This window comes from Arachis duranensis, unplaced genomic scaffold (assembly GCF_000817695.3).
Source record: "Arachis duranensis cultivar V14167 unplaced genomic scaffold, aradu.V14167.gnm2.J7QH unplaced_Scaffold_343483, whole genome shotgun sequence".
NCBI lineage: Eukaryota > Viridiplantae > Streptophyta > Magnoliopsida > Fabales > Fabaceae > Arachis > Arachis duranensis.
This window is the reverse complement of record NW_026264909.1, coordinates 2,657,555-2,672,797: the sequence shown is the minus strand read 5'-3', so window position 1 is coordinate 2,672,797 and position 15,243 is coordinate 2,657,555. Positions and strand designations below refer to the sequence as shown.

The following is a 15,243-nucleotide window of genomic DNA, read 5'->3' as shown; positions in this document are numbered from 1 at the left end:
CGCAATAAAAGCATAGTATAATAAAGCTTCAAGAGGCCATCAAAATCTACCTCAGAAAGCTACTTTTGTTTTTCAAAGTAAAAGTTGCCAAGCAAGCAACTAAAAAGCGTCAGCAGTTAAACAAAATAATAAAACAGTTCAAAATCCCACAAACCGGGCTATTTACACAAATACTTAAAAAGAAGATCAGCAAAGATCGGGAGCCTTCCCGGTAGCATCAGTATGGGGAGAAAGAGGACGAGTCTAAATAGGCATAGCATCTACAGTTCCATCATCTCGGTTTAGAATCTGACAATTCAGATCAGACGTAACTAAAGGAACCGAGGAGGTCGACACCTTGATATAAGGCACTGGGGGAGGTTCAACATCATCATCGGGATCATCTGGGACAATCTTGCCATCCTTTACTACGTTATCAAGACTAACGAAAGTCAAGTCGGCATCAGGAGCTACAATCCGGAACTGCTCCATCAGGTTCTCAGAGGCAGCAGTAACACTGCCCACAAGGTGACCCTGAAGCTCGGCATAATTAACCCGAGCAGTTTCCAAATCATCCCGGAGATGCATTAACTCCCTATAAGCTGAGACATAGCTATCCTTGTGCTTCAGTGCCATGTCCTCAGCCAACTTCAAAGAAGCAGCTAAAGCAATAGAACTGGCCTTTTCACCCTCCAGTTCCTTCTCTACTTTCGCCAGCTTCACCTCCAACTCTTCTTTCAGACCATTGATCCGATCAAATTCTGATTTGGCCTCCTCTATAAAGGATTTTGTGGCATGAATCGGGATCCCCTGAATAGTTCGAAAAATAGCCGCTCCCATATGTGCCATTTTCACTCTTGGTGATAAAATCCAGATACTGAAGAAGAGACACATCGTCCATGGAGAGCCCACCATAGGGGGCAATTTGCTGGTCAACGAACTCGATAGCATCAAAATCTGGGGCATCCAGGTTAAAGGGCTCGGATGTTTTTTGCTTTTTTAAGGGAGGAACACCAGAAGCAATGGCAGAAGTCTGTGGAGGATCGACCTGACGAAACTGAGGAGTAGGAATTGCTTTCCTCGGCCCGGGAGAACTCGGCACAGGAGGTTTCACTGGGACCTGAGAAGATCCCTCACCGGCCACTTTGGCCGAGATGTTTAGAGCAGCAGTTGCCTTCTTTACCCTTTTAAAGGCCTTCATGGAGTCGTTGTTCCTTGACATTTCTGCAAATACAGAATCAGACACAGCAAAGAGTTACAGTCACAATAAGAGGAAGAAAAAATTAAAAGAAACAAGTGTAGAAACAAGTCAGACAAGTAGCTAAAACAATATGAACCAAGGACGAGTCATTCAAAAACCTTTTTATATCAAGATGGGTGGTGCCCCCATAGATCATCAAGAACAACAACAAAGGCACGCTCAACATCATCAAGCATCTCCCAGGTATAGCGAGACACTCTCACATCCCTCTGCCACTCTAGAGGGAAAGAAGGCTCATCATTTTCATCAAGAAAAAATGGGCGGGCCCCCTCGACAGCACGAACCCTAAAGAAGTAATTCTTAAAATCCTTAAAAGATTCATCATAGATAGCAAAAACTTTATGGCCCTGGGCGGACCTCAAAGAAACCCAGGAAACTTTCTTTTTTGAAGAACCGCCAGGGTTGGCGGAAACAAACAAATAAAGGAAAAGAGTCTGAGAGGGTGTTACATCTAATTCTCAGCAGAGAAGCTGAAAAATTTTAATAAAACCCCAGGAATTTGGGTGAAGCTGGGATGGGACAATATTACACGACCACAACAGGTCGGTCTCAAAAGCAGTAAAAGGAAAAGTAATGTTCAACTGACTAAAGGAGTATTCATAGGCATAGAAGAAGGGATGCTCCCTCTCGATGGAAGTCGAAAACAATCTCTCTCATCAGAATCAGGAGCAACAAGCTCATAATCCTCCTCACGAGCACTGTTACTACAAATCCTATGGCGCTTCCTCAGCTCTGTGCAAAATTCAGCATCCACAACAGAAACACACAACAAAACAAGGGAGTCCAGCCAATCGGACATCCCCTCGGGAACTCTGGAAGACATCTCTACAATGTTATTTCGAGAAGATATGAGGCCAAATAATCATACAAGTAAGAAAAGAAGATGGGGTTACTAAAAAATCTCGGACAAAGGAGAAAACAACTCAATACGATACAGACAAACACACAGAAAAGAAAAACCCCAAGACTCAAACCAAAGTCCTGGGGCATCCTTTGGAGGCAATAATAAAGCAAGGTTTCTAGGAAAAACCTACTTCTCGAATCCCAGCACCTCTCAAAACAAGAAAAGAAGGCTTCAAATAGCAAGCACTTTTCCATCAAAGCAAAACACAAAACATCATCAAAAAACATTGCCTTGCAGTCTAAACCAGCAAAAACTATCCACATCAAACACGCCAAGTAGAGGCCATTAAAGATGCAACCTTTTTCAGAATTAGACAAAAGTAACCTTCAAATAAAATGAGGAATAGATACAGACAGCGGTATCAGAACAGAAACAACAAAAGAACATGCAAAACCCTAAAAGCATCAAGGATCATGCAGAAGATGGAGAAACTCCAGAATGCACATTTCAACAAATCTAAGGCACAATGGAAACTGAAAGAACCAAACTTTCTCTAAAAGGAGGACCAAAATCAAAACCTCATCACAAAAACAAAAAACAAAGAGAAAGCATGAAATGGGACTAACCTGGAGACGAAAGAAGCTTCGAGAAAGAAATATGGAGGCACAGAAATGAAAACTGCCCGGAAAATCGCCAAACGAAAGCCGCAACACAAGAAAGCAGAAGCGCAAGCAAAAAATAGAGAGCGAAGAGAGCGGAGAAGAGAAGTTACGAAAAGGGCGAAGGAGAGAAACCGTTTCTGGGTTTTCAAAATCAAAATAAAGAGCCTAAGGGAAACGGGGCAATTAATGTTAAAATTAATAAAGGCATTAAACCCTCGCACGTTCCAAAAGTGCTGATACAAAAGCGCGCGCTTTTAGAGGAAAAACGTTCTGCATTCAAAAGCTCCTACAAAGGAATCGACAAAATGCTTGAGTTCGGCTTCACTAGAGAAGGACCGAAGTCAAGGACTCGACCTCAAAAAAGAAGACTGAGCTCAAGCAGGGGCACTGTTCATACCCTGGGTCGAGATGTCCGAGCCGGGATGTTCAGTAGCAAAGCGACCGACCTCTTTAGGTTAAGCGGACCGACTTCTTCATAAAGAACTCGGTCAAATCGACAGGAAAGCCCAAAGAAGGGCCCAACTCAAGGAATACGACCCCGATCAAAAGGTAGCCCAAGCCTATAGAGATAAGGATAGTTCTGTGGAAGATAAGCTGACCTCGACAAAAGATAAGATAAGATAAGATAACTAACTTATCTTATCCAAAGAAGGTCACATCTCACCATTATAAATACACTAGAGCACCCAGGTATAACTCATACTCTGATTCTACTCAATACCTGCTTAATACCCTTGCTAACTTAAGCATCGGAGTCCCTTGCAGGTACCCCCACCCTTCGCTGATAAAGGATCAGCAGCACTCTCAGTGCCACGAGTCGGACACACCAGTTCCGACCGCTATACACCTGCCGGGCACGTCAGCTCCGACCAACACAGAAGATCTCGACCGAGATCGACCTACAGTTTCAGGTAACCCTCGGAACAGAAATGTATGTGGATGATATGCTTGTTAAGATTAAAAAAGACGTCAACCTCTTGTTAGACTTAACTGAGGTATTTAACACAATCATAAAGCACAGGATGAGATTAAATCCCTTAAAAATGCATCTTCGCAGTGGAATTCGGAAAGTTCTTAGACTTTATGCTTGATACGGAATTCATAAACCAATTTTCGCAAAACTATTGGCAATTGCACCGGATCGCATAAAGTAATACCACGGTGAGTGGGTTATCATTCCTACGAGGATTAAGGAATTAAACAAGCAATGATTGATTGAGTATTCTAGTTAGACAATTCATAGTTCGATGATGAACAATTGATAATAGAATAATGTAATCTAAATAACTTGAGCAAGAAGTAAATATAAGCAATAATTGACTTGAAAGCAAATAACAGGAATATAAATTGCTGGAAATGTAAGTTGTTGGGAAGTAAATTGCTAAGAAGTAAATGACTAGAAAGTAAATGTAACAATGTAATGAACATTAATTAAAGTAATTAATAAAGTAAGTGAATAAGAGAATAGAGGGAAAAGATCATTGGGGTTTAGAGATATTGAATTCTCTGTGTCAATTAATTTTCATCTCCATTTCAATCAAGTAATCATTGATTTCTTGACAAATTATAAGTGATTGAATTTCAATTCTTTGGTAATTCAATCTCTCTTAACTTGATCAATTGCTAATTCCTTGATCTAATTGCTCGTGAGAAGAGATGAAACTTATTCTTTGATTTAGAGCCACACAATTTCATGAATCTAGATGTTGGATGATTAAATGTCACTTATCAAATCCAAACATAGAATTACAAGAATTGGGAGAAAGAACTTCAAGCTTAGTTTCATGAATTCACTTTCCCAAGTGATCAGAAAACCCACTTTGGATTCAAACTCTTTTCCAAGAGATTTTGGATCCTTAGAATGAAGAATGAAGACTCTTTCTAAAGAAGCAAACGAGAGATGAATTAAAGATGAAGAGTAAATCACATTTGATCCATTAAATTCAATAGAGCTCCTCTCCCCAATGAAAAGGGAATTAACTACTCATAGCTTATAAAATATGAAAGAAGTATGAAATTGGAAAGTAGAAGAATTGAAAAGAAGTCCCCTGATGAGGCTTTCTCATCCTCTATTTATTATAACCTATTCTAAATTACAAATTCAAAATGAAATTCAAATTAGAAACAAATGCAATTTCTAACAAAATATTACTATGAGGCTTGCTTGTTAGTTAGTCTTTAGGCTTTGATTGATTGTGAATTATGGCTTAGATGAAGGTTGGAGTGGACATGGTTAAAGGTTGGAGGATGCAGGGGAAGTTGGCGTATGGTTCAAGTGCCATTTGATTAGCACGCTCATTTTGAAGAAGAATTGCTTCTTGGAGTTATGGCCCAACGTGCTACTTCACTCCACAGTTCAGTTTACGCACCAGCCTTGTAACACTGAAAGATGGTGTCGTTCACAGCCCCAAACTAAAAAACCACTATACACTATTATATATAATTGGAAAGTTTTAGAAGTCAGCTTTTAATGCCATTGAAAGCGTGTCATTTGGATCTCTATAGCTCAAGTTATGCTCTTTTGAAGGTGAAGAGGTCAGTCTGGTAGAATGGCCCAGCGTGCCACTTCTCTTACACGCCACTCCACATGCCAAGATTGCAGGAAATTGAGGCACAAAGGCGTGTGGAGTGAGACACGCTAGTGCACACGCCAAAGCACACACTAGGTTTGCAATGCTGAAAGAATAGTGATTTGCATCCTCAGCTTTAGTTTCCACTATGGACTATTATATATCATTGGAAACCTCTAAAAGTCAGCTTTCTAATATTATTAAAAACATGTCATTTGAACCTCTGTAGCTCAAGCTATCTTTATTCGAGTGAAGAGAGGTCAGTCTGGGATGTGATTCAAGTGCCACTTCTTGTGAGGCTTGCAGTGTCCTCTCGAATTGTGGCCAAGCATGCCACTTCTTAGGCACGCTAGCTCCCACGCCAAGGATGAGGTTGATTAAGGCATGAAGGCGTGTGGTTTTAGACACGCTAGCCACACGCCAATGCACACGCCTATTTTGGCCCTCTAGGATAGTGGCCCAATGTGCCAGTTCCTTGGCACGCCAGGTCCCACACCAAGATTAAAGCTCTTGCAAGGCTTGAAGGCATGTAGTTTTAAACACAGCAGCCACACGCTAATGCCCATGCCAAGTACACACCACTTCACACTTGAGTTTACATGCAACTTCCACACGCCATATACATGCCATTCACACTTAATTCACATGCCACTTCACTTGCTTAATCCTTTTGTGCTACTTTAGTGTCTCATTTCTCTACAAAATCATGAAGACAAGCACTCAAAGTAGTATTTTCAATAAGCATTTAAATTTCTCATTTCCAAGCAATATCAATCAAGCTTCATTAGCTTTTTTTTTATAAGAAATAACAAAGAAAATAAAGATAAAGATGCTATGCATCAATGCTCACCCAAAGGGGTATCGAAGCCAACCAGGACAAGTGCAAGGCAATATTGGAGATTAAAAGGCAGACTTGTAATACCCTACTGGTGCGCAAAAATGTAACTCTCACAACTGAACCGGCAAGTGCACCGGGTCGTCCTAGTAATACCTCAGATGAGTGAGCGTTGAATCCCATGAGGATTGTCGGATTGAGCAAGCTGTGGTTATCCTGCAGATCTTAGTCACGCGAATAGAAAGTTGATTGTTGTTGTTGTAGGTGCATAAACAAAACAATAATAAAAAGATGTAGAAACAATGATAGGAAATCATTTAAGGCCTCAGAGATGCTTATTCTTCCATATTAATACTACTTATTGACTACTTTAATGATGGGTGATTCATTCAATGGCAAGGCTGTAAGTGATTAAGCCATGGGTCATGGTCATTAATCTCTTCTATTCTAAACTAAAGGCCTGAACAGGTCAATCAATCTGGACGAGGGTGAAGCTCACGAAATTCAATCTCTAATGATCCTACTCAAAATGCCACAGACAAGGTCGAATCATCCGGATCGGAATGTGAAGCTCTATGATTCTAGCCTTGACGCCACAGGGACCTCAATTACCCTGATTAGCAGGATTTCATGTCACATATCCCAATTAACCCAAATAACTTGTTGGAACCTATGATGTACTCTCAAGCTATAGCTCAATACTATCTAGGTCAAGACTCGTAAAGAACTCATGTAGAATAAAAGGTCATACTTTTGTTCCACCTCAGATTCATAAAAATGAAGAATGAAAAGATATCATAGAATGGAATCAAACATATATTAAAGTAGAAAATTAATGATATTAATCCATGGGAATGAGCAGAGCTCCTATCCTTAATCTAGGAGGTTTAGCCACTCATAATTTATAGAGAAAACAAAGAAAGTAATGTGTCTGTGCTTCTCCCCTCCTGGGAGGCCTGATTCTCAAGAGAAAGGAAATTCCTTATTTATAGTAAATACTAGACCTAAAACATATTACTAATAATTAAAAATTACAAAAAAATGAGATAAACTAAGCTAAAGGTGCAAAAATCCACTTATGGGCCCACTTGGTGAGTGTTTGGGCTGAGCTTGGCATCCAACTGGTTGAGTGGGCATTGAACGCCAAGTAGGGAGTGTCCACGCTGCTTCCTTGCTCCCTTGGTGGCGTTGAATGCCAGTTTGGGTGGTCAACTTGGGAGGTTGATTCTATTTGGGCGTTGAACGCCATAAAGGGGGTAAGTTAGGCGTTCAACGTCCGTTTTGGACAGTCGTCCCCAAAGAAAAGTATAGACCACTATATATTTCTAGAAAGCCTTGGAAGTTAAATTTCCAATGCCATTAAGAGAGCGTCAATTGAACCTCTATAGCTCAATAAATCCTCGTTTGGATGAATGGAGGTCAGGATTTGACAGCATCTGCTATCCTTTCTTCGCCTTTAAATTTATAAGAAAAACACAAAAACTCAAAGTAGCATCCAAAAAGTGATTTTTTTCACAAAAACCTACTAAAACATAATAAAACTTAACAAAATATAACTAAAAACACTAAGAAAATAGTACCAAAAAGGGTATAAAATATCCACTCATCAGAACACCAAACTTAAACTGTTGCTTGTCCTCAAGAAACCAAAAACAAGTAGGACTAATAAGAAGGGAAAGATACAATAAGTCTTAGAGTTTTCCATGAAGCTCAGTTCCAAATAATTGAATGGAGCTATTAGCTCTTTACTTCTGAACAGTTTTGGCATCTCACTTTCCTTTCAAGCTCAAAAATATTGACATCTGTTGGAACTAGAAACCGGATGATATTATTGATTCTCTTCCATCAGCCTTTCTTGATTCTTGAATACAGCTTCTTTTGGTGCTTTGCACCTTTTGAGCCTAGCTGTGACTCTAAGCGTTTTGTTTTTTCATATTTCCACCGGATACATAAATGTCACAGGCACTTAATTGGAGGAATCCATTGGAGAATTTAGCTTTGCTTAAATTCCTAGATAGTGGTGCCCAGAGTTCTTAAGCGTACTCTTTAGCTTTAGAATCACAACTTTAACTGCTCAGTCTCAAGTTCTTTACTTGACACCTTCACACCACAAGCATTTAGTTAGGGATAGCAACTCATTTGAGCTTTTTAGGCTAATTTCAGCCCTCCTAACCATTGATGCTCAAAGCCTTGGATCCTTGCTCTTTTCTTTTTCTTTTGAGCTTTTTCTTTTTCTTTTATTTTTTCTTTTTCTTTTAGCTGCTTTTTCTTACTTCAAGAATCAATATTTTTTTATTTTTTAGAGAATCAATAATACTTCTCTGAATTCACTGTTCTTCAAGAGCCAACATACTCAACTCCAATATCAATCATGCACTATTAATTCATACATTCATAAGATAAATGCAAGGCCTCCACATCTTAAGTAATTGGAATAACTTGTGATATTCTCAAGACCTTGTGTATTTTACTACTTCTTTTTCAAAAAAAAAAAATCTTTTAAGCTTGTTGTAGGATACATACGATATCTTAAGCCAAAAATTTTTTTTGAAAATTTTGAAAGTAAATTACTAAAGCAGAATTCTAAGAGTGATCATGCAAAAGCTAGAATAGAAAACAGAAAATAGAATGAAATACTGAAAAATAGAAAGAAAAGGGGGGACAAAACCCAACCACCACTGTGCTGATGGTTGCTCAGGCTGTGCTCTTCTATGAAGATGATTCACCTCCCTTTGATATCATTGATGATAGTATACCTAGAGCTCACTTTACAACACCAAACTTAAAAAGTTTGCTTGTCCCCAAGCAAAGAAAACTTGGTCCGCTCTTGACGTTGAACGCCAGAACTGCTTCCCTTATGGGCATTGAACGCCTAAACTCTCTTCTCCCTTCTGGCGTTGAATGCCAGTAAAGGGCACCCTCCAGGGTGTTCTGTTTCTCTCTTGCGCGTTCCTATTTCTGCTCTAAGTGCTACAGATGATCACAAACATTAAAAAGTAAGGGAAACTTATGGAAATTAATTAAAATGAAAGCAAATAAAGATAAACAAAAGAAATAAAAATAATAGTACTCTACTCAAGGTTGGGTTGCCTCCCAACAAGCGCTTCTTTACCGTCACTAGCTTGACAGTCAGTTCCTTCAAGGAGGAAGATAGTCTTAGAGGAATAAATCCTCACTCCTCATTGGGAGCTTCCTTCCTGTGCTATCATGGATCGGCTTAATATGCTCAAGAGACAGGATCGTGTTCACTACATGAGGCAGGAATGGGCTTGCAAGGAATACTACCCTCGTCCCTAGTGAGAAGCCTTCAGTAGTGATGTTGTTGTTTTTCCATCCTCTAGGCATCCTTCTCTTGGGACCTACCTCCTTGGTTGATAGTGCACACCCAACACCAAACTTAGGTTTGATGGCTGGAGAAACTGTATGTGTTTCCACCAAGGGAGGAGGCTTCATCATTGTACCCTGCAAGCAAGGACCTCCTTTATCAGGGAGTAGTGAAAGTTTAAAGACCTTGAAAACCATCCACTCCTTACGTAACCTCAGCACCAATTTGCCTCACTCAGCATCAATGAAGTTTTTTCAAGTAGAGAGAGGCCTTTGCTTCAAAACCCTAGCAAAAGGGATATTGATTTGTATCTTCTCAAAGACTTCTAAGAACTATGAGCAGTGCTCGTCCTTGGACTCCTTTTGGGGATTCTGAAGATGTGGTGCTTCAAACTCTTGAATTGGTGTCACAAAGGGGGCATGTGATAGTGTAGTCTCAGCCTTTTCTGGAGCTTCTCCTTCCTCTGACCCTTTAGCAGCTTACACTTCCTCCTTTGGAATGGATTCAGCATCCATTATGATGGCCTTGCACTCTACGCTTGGGGTAGGCACTGTGTCATTGGGAAGAGTGAGAGGTCTCTTCAATTTCTCTGGAGGATTCCTCTGAATGACTACACTGCACTTCTTAGGAAGCACCACTGTCTCTATTGCCTTCCAGTCCCTCTTGTTATTCAGTATTTCCTTCATGAACTTAGTATATGAAGGCATTTGTTCAAAATCCCCTGTGTAGGGGATTTTGATCTCCAGCTTCTTGAAAACTTCTAAGAACTTAGTGAATTACTTATCCTTTTCTGCTTTCTGGAGTCTTTGAGGGTATGGTAACTTGGCCTTGTACTCAAGGGCCATAAGTGGTGCAGGGTGAGTATCCCTAAGGACTGAGGAAGTGTTGTCAAACTGTCTAGGGGAGGTGTCTCATGAATTGATGTGTTTGTTGTCCCCCCCTTTTTGGGCGTTGAATGCCCTTGGTGATTCCTTCTTGGCGTTCAACGCCAAGGTTGCTCCCTTCTGGGCATTGGATGCCCCTGTTATCCCTTTCTGGGTCTTTAGCGCCCTTGATGGTTCTCTGAGTTGTAGCTTGTTTATCTTCTACCATTTCCTCTTTCCTTTGCTTCTTACTGTTCTGGGGCTGGTTGTTCAGGGTCGTTCTACTCACCAATTGGTTGGCTTGGCACTATTCTCTTATCTGTTCAGATAAATGCTGTTTGACCTGGTTTAACTGTGCTTCCAAACTCTGGCTGAAGGCTTGGGTTTCCTGCAATACTTCTTGCAAGCTTAGGACTTGTTGTGTGAGAAGGTGCAGCTGCTGGGTTAATGTTTCATTTTATTCCGGAGCGATAGATTCAGTGGACACTGTCTTGACGTCTCCTTTCATTAAGGTCTCACTAGATGAGTATAGATACTGATTACTGGTGACTGTGTCGATGAGTTTATTAGCTTCTTCAACTGTCTTTTTTATGTGCAGAAACCACCTGCAGAGTGATCCCATGACCTCTTGGCCACCTCAGAGAGTTTGTAATAGAAAATATCCAGCTTAACCCAATTGAAAAACATTTTCGTCGGGCATTTTCTAAGCATCAGCTTGTCCTCTCCCAAGCATCATAGAGGGACTCGCTATCTCCTTGCCTAAAGGTCTGGATATCTAGTCTTAGCTGGGTCAGCTTCTTTGGGGGAAAGTATTGATTCAAAAACTTGTCCACCAGCTTATTCCATGTGTTCAAGCTTGATTTAGGCGGACCATCCAACCATCTCTTTACTTGGCCTTTTATAGCAAATGGAAAGAGCAGCAGCATGTAGACGTCCTGATCTACCCTGTTGGTTTGTACTGTGTCAGAAATCTGTAGGAAGTTGATGAGCGGATAATTTATACGCTTTTTGGCATTGTTTTTAGGTAGTTTTTAGTAGGATATAGCTACTTTTCGGGATGTTTTTATTAGTTTTTATGCAAAATTCACATTTCTGGACTTTACTATGAGTTTGTGTGTTTTTCTGTGATTTCAGGTATTTTCTGGCTGAAATTGAGGGACCTGAGCAAAAATCTGATAGGAGGCTGAAAAAGGACTGCTGTTGTTGTTGGATTCTGACCTCCCTACACTCGAAATAGATTTTCTGGAGCTACAGAACTCCAAATGGCGCGCTCTTAATTGTTTTGGAAAGTAGACATCCAGGGCTTTCCAGAAATACATAATAGTCCATACTTTATTCGAGTTTAGATGACAAAAACTAGCGTTCAACGCCAGTTCCATGCTGCATTCTGGAGTAAAACGCCAGAAACACGTCAAAGACCAGAGTTAAACGCCAAAAACACATTACAACTTGGCGTTTAATCCCAAGAGAAGCCTGTGTACGTGTAAAGCTCAAGCTCAGCCCAAGCACACACCAAAGTGGGCCTAGAAAGTGGATTTTTGCACTTAGACTTATTTCTGTAAACCTTAGTAGCTAGTTTAGTATAAATAGAACTTTTTACTATTGTACTAGGCGTCTTTGACCAGATCTTTGATAGACTTTTATGGAGGCTGGCCATTTGGCCATGCCTGAACCATTATCACTTATGTATTTTCAACGGTGGAGTTTCTACACACCATAGATTAAGGTGTGGAGCTCTGCTGTTCCTCGAGTATTAATGCAATTACTATTATTCTTCTATTCAAATTCATCTTATTCTTATTATAAGATATTCGCTACACTTCAACATGATGAATATGATGATCCATGACACTCATCATCATTCTCACCTATGAATGCGTGCCTGACAACCACTTCCGTTCTACCTTAGATTGAGCGCGTATCTCTTAGCCTCCATTTCGAAAGATCGGAGCCTTCGTGGTATAAGCTAGAATTATTAGCGGCCATTCCTAAGATCCGGAAGGTCTAAACCTTGTTTTTGGTATTCCAAGTAGGATCTGAGATGGGATGACTATGACGAGCTTCAAACTCGCGAGTGTTGGGCGTAGTGACAGACGCAAAAGAATCACTGGATTCTATTCCAACATGATCGAGAACCGACAGATGATTAGCCGTGCTGTGACAGCGCATATGGACCATTTTCACTGAGAGAATGGGAAGTAGCCATTGACAATGGTGATGCCCTACATACAGCTTGCCATAGAATGGAGTAAGAATGATTGGATGAAAGCAGTAGGAAAGCAGAGATTCAGAAGGAACACAGTATCTTCATGCGCTTACCTGAAATTCCCACCAATGAATTACATAAGTATCTCTATCTTTATTTTATGCTTTATTTATCTTTATATTCAAAAATCATTATAACCATTACAATCCGCCTGACTGAGATTTACAAGATGACCATAGCTTGCTTCACACCAAAAATCTCCGTGGGATCGACCCTTACTCACGTAAGGTTTATTACTTGGACGACCCAATGCACTTGGGGGTTAGTTGTGCGAAGTTGTGAAGAATGTGTGTGAACCATAGTATTGTGCACCAAGTTTTTGGAGCCATTACTAGGAATTGTTTGAGTTGTGAAAAGTATGAGTCACAATTTTGCCTATCAAGTTTTTGACGCCGTTGCCGGGGATTGTTTGAGTTTGGACAACTGACAGTTTATCTTGTTGCTCAGATTAGGTAATTTTCTTTTCAAAAAGTTTTCAAAAATCTTTCAAAAATTTTTTATTTGTTTTCGTTTTTCCAAAAAGAAATTTTTAAAAAATCCAAAAAATTAACAAAATCAAAAAAATCAAAAAATTATTTTTGTGTTTCTTGTTTGAGTCTAGTGTCAATTTTTAAGTTTGGTGTCAGTTGCATGTTTTTAAAATTTATGCATTTTTTTTTGAAAAATTCATGCATTTCTTTCTTCATGATCTTCAAGTTGTTCTTGGTAAGTCTTCTTGTTTGATCTTCATATTTTCTTGTTTTGTGTCTTTTGTTGTTTTTCATATTCATTTTTGCATTCATAGTGTCTAAGCATTGAAAATTTCTAAGTTTGGTGTGTTGCATGTTTTCTTTTCTTGAAAAGTTTTCCAAAATAAGTTCTTGATGTTCATTATGATCTTCATAATGTTCTTGGTGTTCATCTTGACATTTATAGTGTTCTTGCATGCATCATTGGTTTTGATCCAAAATTTTCATGTTTTAGGTCATATTTGTGTTTTTCTCTCTCCTCATTAAAAATTCAAAAAAAATATATATTTCCTTTATTTTACTCATAAATTTCGAAAATTACTAATTTTTTTTCAAAAATAATTTTCGAAATTCTCCCCCTCTCATCTCTTTCTATTTATTTTATTTATTTACTAACACTTCTCTTCATCTAAAAATTCGAACCCTCTCTTCTCCTTTGTGTTCGAATTTTTCTCCTCCTTCTTCTATTCTTTTCTTCTTCTACTCACATAAAGGAATCTCTGTACTGTGACATAGAGGATTCTTCTTCCTTTTCTGTTCTCTTATTTTTCATATGAGCAGGAGCAAGGACAAGGACATTCTTGTTGAAGCAGATCCTGAACCTGAAAGGACTCTGAAGAAGAAGCTAAGAGAAGCTAAAGCACAACAATTCAGAGAAAACTTTACAGAGAATCTCGAAAAAGAAGGAGACATGGCCGAACCCAATAATAATGCAAGGAGGATGCTTGGTGATTATACTACACCTACTTCCAACTTTTATGGAAGAAGCATCTCAATCCCTGCCATTGGAGCAAACAATTTTGAGCTGAAGCCTCAACTAGTTGCTCTAATGCAATAGAACTGCACATTTCATGGACTTCCATCAGAAGATCCCTATAAATTTTTAACTGAGTTCTTACAGATCTATGATACTGTTAAGACTAATGGAGTAGATCCTGAAGTCTACAGGCTCATGCTTTTCCCTTTTGCTATAAGAGACAGAGCTAGAACATGGTTGGACTCACAACCTAAAGATAGTCTAGACTCTTGGGATAAGCTGGTTACGGCCTTCTTGGCCAAGTTCTTTCCTCCTTAAAAGTTGAGCAAGCTTAGAGTGGATATTCAGACCTTCAAGCAAAAAGATGGTGAATCCCTCTATGAAGCTTGGGAAAGATACAAGCAGTTGACCAAAAAGTGTCCTTCTGACATGCTTTCAGAGTGGACCATTTTGGATATATTCTATGATGGTCTATCTGAGTTCTCTAAGATGTCACTGGACAATTCTGCAGGTGGATCCATTCACCTAAAGAAAATGCCTGTAGAAGCTCAAGAACTCATTGACATGGTTGTAAATAACCAATTCATGTACACCTCTGAGAGGAATCCTGTGAGTAATAGGATGCCTCAGAGGAAGGGAGTTCTTGAAATTGATGCTCTGAATGCCATATTGGCTCAGAACAAAATGTTAACCCAGCAAGTCAATATGATTTCTCAGAGTCTGAATGGATTGCAAAACACATCCAACAGTACTAAAGAAGCATCTTCTGAAGAAGAAGCTTATGATCCTGAAAACCCTACAATGGCAGAGGTGAATTACATGGGTGAAACCTATGGAAACACCTATAATCCTTCATGGAGAAATCATCCAAATTTCTCATGGAAGGATCAACAAAAGCCCCAACAAGGCTTTAATAATGGTGGAAGAAACAGGTTTAGCAATAGCAAGCCTTTTCCATCATCTTCTCAGCAATAGACAGAGAATTCTGAGTAGAGCCCCTCTAGCTTAGCAAACATAGTCTCTGATCTATGTAAGGCCACTTTAAGTTTCATGAATGAAACAAGGTCCTCCATTAGAAGCTTGGAGGCACAAGTGGGTCAGTTGAGTAAGAAAATCACTGAAACTCCTCCTAGTACTCTCCCAAGCAATATAG

The 15,243-nt window shown here is 39.6% G+C and overlaps 1 non-coding gene across 1 annotated transcript; it reads right to left on the bottom strand.

The window, feature by feature from the left end:
- Positions 1-14,417: 14,417 nt before the first annotated feature.
- On the bottom strand, positions 14,418-14,525 carry LOC127744397 (small nucleolar RNA R71). Its single transcript, XR_008005387.1, has one exon. It is a non-coding gene; the product is annotated as a small nucleolar RNA R71 (small nucleolar RNA).
- Between the last annotated feature and the right edge of the window lie 718 nt (positions 14,526-15,243).